At 51.5% G+C, this 6,851-nt stretch overlaps 1 pseudogene; it reads left to right on the top strand.

Annotated features, from left to right (window-relative positions):
* Positions 1–1,484: 1,484 nt before the first annotated feature.
* Positions 1,485–6,444, top strand: LOC136533850 (E3 ubiquitin-protein ligase RMA1H1-like; annotated as a pseudogene).
* The last annotated feature ends 407 nt before the right edge of the window (positions 6,445–6,851 follow it).

A 6,851-nucleotide genomic window follows, 5' to 3' on the forward strand; every position in this document is an offset into this window, starting at 1 on the left:
TTTTCTTATTAATCGCGCACACACAGTAACGTCCCATCTGCAGACATCACGTCGCATCTGACCACAGCGATGGCAGGCATCATTCCGTCTCCCCAAGGAACCACCTCAAAAGGCGCACCCACCGTCGTCAGCCGATGGGAAGGGAATATCCCCCACCCAATTCCTTTCAGACTAAGGAACTGGGCATCGAGCCCGTTACGGTCTAGGGGTTCAAAGGCTGGGCCCCCCGGGTCTCGATAGCCACCCTAGGGCAAACAGAGTCAGGGATGACTATGGGCGAGCCCGTACATGGCTGAGGCCCAAGCAAGCAATTGCTTGGGATGCCCTAAGTTGTGTCCGAGACCGGTAGGGAGGTCTCTGAATGGGATCCCACCATAGGGAGGCACCGAGCCCCTAAGGCCAATCGAACGGCCCTAGGACCCACTAGAGAAGCCCTCTAGTACTTTTTGAGTCCGTCTTTGGACCGCTAGCCGACCCCTATCGAATGGGGCATGGGCCTCCACTCAGACTTACCCAGCAACAGCTCACCAGAGGTGTCACTTCTCGCCCACCGAGGGTAGCCTAGCATACTCCACCCCTCCTTTCGAACGAAAAGGATGCGCGAGGGCCGCACAAAAAAGATAGGGAAACTCCTGATCGCCCTCTTGCTCCGAGCAGAGGCTCGGGGGCTCTTCCTACAACCAAGCCGGGGCCTAGCGATCCGAACTTGCACTCGGGGGCTCAGCAAATGCGATAAAACCCCTCACTCAATATGAAAAAAGCCTCTAGAGGAATAAATCCACTCCTCCAGGGCCTCGGGGGCTACACTCGGTGGGTGCGCTCGCGCGCACCCACCGAAGCCTCGAGTATGAAACACCATCTCGCCAGGAGCTGCCGTGAGCCAAGTCTCGTCAAAACCTCAGGGAGAGCGCTCACACTCTCCCCGAGGCTCGGGGGCTACTATCGGGTACCATAAAAAGGGGTCCCTAAGCAAGAACTGAAAAATCGCTTAGACCTTGTAAATATTGAAGCCAAGAGACAACCACCAACAAACCCCCACCTTATCCGAGGCCCAGCTAGACCACCTGGCCCACCTCAAATAATATCCAGGCTCACCCAAGCGGGCTTGGCCCAGAATGAAACCATGAGGCCTCGGACGAGGTATTGGTTTTTTGACTCGCCCGAGGCCCCACGCCACAAGGCCTCCAGATGACACCCCCATTCTTCGACTCGCCCGAGGCCCTGTGCCACAAGCGCTCGATGAGCACGCAGTTACTGACGATCGATTCAAGGCCGGCCGCAGCATCAACCCCGTCACCGCCGCCTTGACCGACTTCTCTGATGAGATGTCACATCTGACTAACGTGTCCAACCACTCCCGCGATGTCAGCCGAACGACGACACGATACAGCGGAGTGGCCAATGAGACGAAAGTCACATCGACGCAATGCCGTCTAGGACAGGACGGGGTAGGGGTCACCAGCCACTGTGCTCGGCACTATGCCATGGCTGACACCTTGCTGCACTGTGCTGCTAACCCCTGCTCCAAGGATAGTGCGGCGGGAAAGGAAAGGTCAAGTCTGGGTCCCTGTAGCCTCGAATCAATGTGCAAGACCAACTGCTCCCTCCGAGCCTCGGCTATCCGCTTAAGGGCTCTGTAGCCTCGAGGACTCGCGCCCATTGAGCCCCCCCCCCACAATGGTTAGCCTGCACCGACTGGGCCTTGGCTCTCTACATTGTCAGCACTCTAGGACCAGCACATCATCTGTAGTACGCGCCATGCCCTGCGTCAAGCTATAGGAGCTCCCACGTCGTGCACAGGGCCAAGCTCCTATAGCATCGGAATCAGCGCACCCATGCCGTCGATCTACCCAGCTTGGCTCTCTGCCAGTCAAAACCATACAGTGATGAGCACCTCCAACAGAAGAAGGCGCGCATGCCACCATAGGAGCTCCCACGTCGCCACAGGATCAGGCGGGACCAACGCGTCGCTCCAATGCACCGAGGACAAGACCGCTCCACCGACCATGTCGCCATATGTGACGAGCTGCAGGCTCGGACATACCGTCTCTGCTCACAAATGCCACATAGCAAATACATGTACCGCCCCTGTGCCTCCCTTCGACTATAAAAGGGAGTGACCAGGGCCGCTTCTAGGGGGGATCAGACTCACACGTGTAAGCAACGCACAACGCTCTGTAACACACCATGCTCCCTCACTGCAAGAGATCAACATCTCAAGCAAACCCACACCACTCTACACAGAGACCTGGGACTAGCTCCCTCTCTCGCTCAGCTTGTAAGCCCCTTACTATAAAGCACCTCAATGTAAGGAATACAAGATCGCTCTCTTAGACTAGACATAGGGCACATATTGCCTGAACCAGTATAAACCTTATGTCTCTTTGCATCACCATCCAGGATTAGGGGCACGCAGTACACTTTTACTAGTCGGTTGAGGAACCGCCGGACCAAAACATGACAAGGGCACAATGCCTAAACTACCATAACACAAACTTTGCTTTAGGTAGTTACTCCATTAGTTTTCCAATGTCAAATTTTGGCGCCTTAGGATCTTCACCTTGCGGATTGAAGACATTCTGTAAAGGAAAGATGCTAGAGGTGGCCTTCTCAATTTCCTTTCCAATGACTCAGGGTGAGCTGTCGGAGTAAGTGTGGCCAAAATAAGCTACTAAAAATGTAGTGTTTAGCTATTGATTTCAGTTTATTTTAGCTATAAGCAGCTTATAAGTTGTATCAAACAGGCCAATGGAGGAAAAGAGAAGAGAAGAGAGGAGAGTGACAGTTTTTTTAGCAATGAGAGGAGAGATGGCGTATGCGGTTCCGGCCGATTTTTTGGGTCCGTTGCAGGAATGGCCCCATATTGGGCCAACGACAGCCCAACACCCTGAGGTGGAGGCCCATAAAATATTTTTTTCTTTTTAAGACTTTTTTATTTAAAAAAGGGTTAAGTATATTTTGAACCTCCAACTCGCATTGAAGTTAATTTTTAACCTTTAACTACGAAACGGGTAACAGACACCCTCCAACTATCAACAACCCGGACAAATTTGGTCCTCGGCTGGTTTCAAAGTAATTTTCTATTTCATTAATAATAAAAAACCGGAATACTTCAATCTCTAGAAGTTCATAATTAATTTATTTTAAATATAAAAGTATGAAATAGTTCCATTTTCTTCTAAAGGTGTTATATATATGTTGATGTATATTTAAAATTGTTTTTAATTTTTGCACGGAATTAAATTGTTTGCTTTCTATTATTTTACATGACAGTTCGGTCGCTGCCTTCATCTCTGCGCACACCGCCTTGCTTTTACCCAAAAACAACTCGAGAGGCGGGCCACGAGCGCGGCCCTGTATTAAGTATACAGTAGCACTGCTATCCCCGTTGGCATTTATTTAGATCAAAAAAAATGAACTAGTATTTTTTTCTAAAAATGGTCTCCTTGTTTATGGTCTATATAGGTTTAAAATTGGTTTGATGTTCCTATTGCTTTATTGCGCATTGTCCGTGTCACGCTTGTATTTATTTGAAACAGTAAGGTCTAAACAATTTTGGCTTCACCGGCTACTGGCTCGTGTGAGGGAGAGGAAGGAGAGAGTTTGCTCTTGTGAACGTATTTTTACAGATTTTACAGATGGAAACCTGAGGCTGGAGCCATACCAAAGAGGGTCGTAGTAACACCTGAGACATCATTCAATTACTCCTACAAATAACAACAGATGAAGACCCCGTTTGGTAGAGCTCCTACCAATCTCTAGCTTCAATGGAGGGAGAGGGGAAGCAAGTTTTTTTTTGCTTCTCCTGTTCCACTGTCTCAGTGAGAGAAGGAGAGAGAAGAGAGAAGAGAGAAAAAGAGCTCATATGAACAGTACATAAATAGTAAATGCATCAGAGAAGCTAGAGCCAGTGGGAGCTCTACCAAACGGGGCGGAAGATATAGTCCTGGTTCAACACACATCTGCTCTAAGTGTCTAAAATCGAACGTGTCAATTTGTCGGGTGAGAAAGTGACCAACACGTAAATATTTGTAGTTTTGCCGTATGTTGTGATCTGAGGTGGCCTAGCACTCAATGACACAGGGTTTATACTTGTTCAGGCAACGTGTCTACGTCTAGTTTGAGTCGGTCGGTGACTTTATCCAGAGCCTAGGTGCTCGAAGTTTGCAGCGGGGTTACAAATGAGAAGGAGAAAGATGGGGGGTGCAAGAGGTCCGGTCGGACTCCGGTCAGAAGAGCTGAGAGTGACGGGAGCCCGCTATGAGCTAAGTGTTCGAGCGTGTGCTCGTGGTTTGAACTTGGGGTTCGCTGTTGTGTAGTAGTGAACTTGATGAATCTAAATGAATCTGTCTGTTGAAAGAGAGCACATCCCTTTTATAGATGAAAGGGATAGCCTTACAAGTGAGAGGGAAGAAGTACATTGCCACTAAGCCTTGTTTCCCACACCGGTGGGTACAGGATGATGGTAGGCGCCCATAATACTGTTGAATGTCAGATGCACGTGGGAGGTTGTGTTGTCCTCTTCGGGTATGGCAGACGTCGCGTCGTCACACTGTTGATACCTAGAGGCATACAAGGGGTTTTTCCATGTTGCTGGGGTGGGGTCCTGTCGGTGCTGGGGGGGGGGTAATGCTGGCGTCCCTAGAGGCATGTGGGGGAAGCCTTACCGTATGGGAGTTAATGGCGCTCACAATACTATAGGGGAAATGTCGACGCCTATAACACTGCTTGGGCTCTATCGTGCCAGGGAGGTCACAGAGTACTACCTGGCAGGTGCGCATGGTACGGTCCCTGGTATTGCGGTTTGACTTGTGTGCCCTGTCTTACTTTCTTCGTCCGTTCCTTGGTCCTTACCGAGCGGACGTTCTCGGTCGGTTAGTCCCAGTCGGCTCTGAATGCGCTAGTTGGAGAAGAGCAGTGAGCAGGGGTTTGGTGCATCTCTAGTCGGAGACGCGGGTCGGAGTCAGAAATAGTGCTTTGGCCAGGCCTTCTGGTCGGAGAGGCTGTCCGGAGGCAGGCTGGAGACCGAAGCGAGCGCTCCGATCAAAGAGGTGGGCCGGAGTCGGAAACGGGCGCCATTCCTCCTAGGCCAGACCTTCCGATCGGTGATTGGATCGCCCTTCTGGTCTGTCGTTTAGGTAATTGGGCCGGCCCATGAGTTACATGTTTGTTTGCCACGTTGTCTGCTGGGCCGAGTCTTTGTTGAGAAGCCAGTCCATGAGGGACCCCGAGTTTATAAACCCGATACAATTACTAAAAATAAATTATATGTGATTTGCCTAAACTCTCATTGAAAGGAAAAATATTGTAAAAAAACTTTTAATTAATAATTGTCATTAAAAGATAATGAGTGTGTGCGATCCTTAACACAGTTGAAAAAATAAGTGAGTGATGAGAAGACAACGGGCATATTTAGTTCCTTTGCTTGGTAGTACTATGTTTTTTAAAGGGAATTCAATTCCATACTCAACCACGTCAGCTAAATCACTTGATATCATCAAATACATGAATAAAATCTGGCACTCCGGCCAACACCGAGGGCTGAGCCTCTTGACACTTATTAGAGCATCTTCAAGGGCTTCCTAAACCTTATCCTAATTCTAAGTTTTTAGAAAGATTCATAAAAAATCCATCTCCAACAATTCCTAATACAATCTCTTAATATTTTAGGAGTCAAAAAATTTCTCCTCATCCGCATAACTTTACGCGCCGCAGCCTCGCGTGTATTCGACTCCTGCTGGGTTTCCTTCACCTCCTGAGCGTTTTCCCTCGTGGCGCGGAACTTCCCCTCGCGGTGGCCGTGGCGGAGTCTGGCTTTGGCTGCTTCGACTGCAACATCTGCCTCGAGTGCGCCACAGAGCCCATGGTCACGCTCTGTGGGCACCTCTACTGCTGGCCCTACATCTACGAGTGGCTGCGCCCCGACGCTGAAGCCAACGCCATGAGCTCGGCGAGGCGGCAGTGCCCCGTGTGCAAGGCCGCGGCGTCCCCGGACGCGCTCGTGCGCTCTACGGCCATGGCGGGAGCTCCGACACCAAGAAGCCGCCGCGCGGCTTGGCCAGCATCCCGCGCCGCCCGGCCCTGTGACAGAGCGCGCAAGACAGCGGCGGCAACGGCGGCCACCACCATCGGCACGTCGAGACCGACGCGCCAGCCCGGACGCCGTGGCACCCCACCGACGCCCACGTCGCGCAGTTCGACGCTCTCCTCCCCACACTGTTTAGGGACCACAGCATGATGCACTCGACGGCCGGAGGGATGGCGGTGGCCGTCCTCCTGTTGGTGCTTCGTGGGCAGGCGCTGCCGTCGGGCATGTACTACTCGAGCACTTACCATCTGATGAACCCCAGGTAGAGATGGTGGCATATGGAGGTAGAGAGGTCCCTGCACCAGACATGGTTCTTCCTCTTCATGTTCGTGGCGCTGTGCTTGCTCTTGTTCTGATTTCTGAAGCAGGGCATGAATGCGTGCGCGCCATGTGACGTGCTCTGTACATAGTAAAGGGTTGACGGTGCGATATGAATATGATGCGGCAGTGACATATGTGCGTAGGGTCATGTAAATGTAATAGAGCTTTTTGTGGTTGCATGACGGCGTTCAAGATGTTAAATTGAAAACCAGCTTCTGATGATGCGGCAGCTCCTTCCCTGGGCCGCCGCCGCCGCCGTCGAGGAGAAGAACCTGGACGGCGGCATCGAGGAGGAGAGCAACACGGGGCAGAGGCAGCAAGAGGAGGAGCAGAGCACGCTTGAGGAGCAGCAGGCCGCTGTCGGGAACCAGCTGCGTCGGGAAGCGCAGGAGGACCCGTAGGCCGACGGCGGCGACGAAGGGACGGAGGAAGAACAACATAG

The sequence above is a fragment of the Miscanthus floridulus genome, unplaced genomic scaffold (genome assembly GCF_019320115.1).
Source record: "Miscanthus floridulus cultivar M001 unplaced genomic scaffold, ASM1932011v1 os_1258, whole genome shotgun sequence".
Lineage (NCBI taxonomy): Eukaryota > Viridiplantae > Streptophyta > Magnoliopsida > Poales > Poaceae > Miscanthus > Miscanthus floridulus.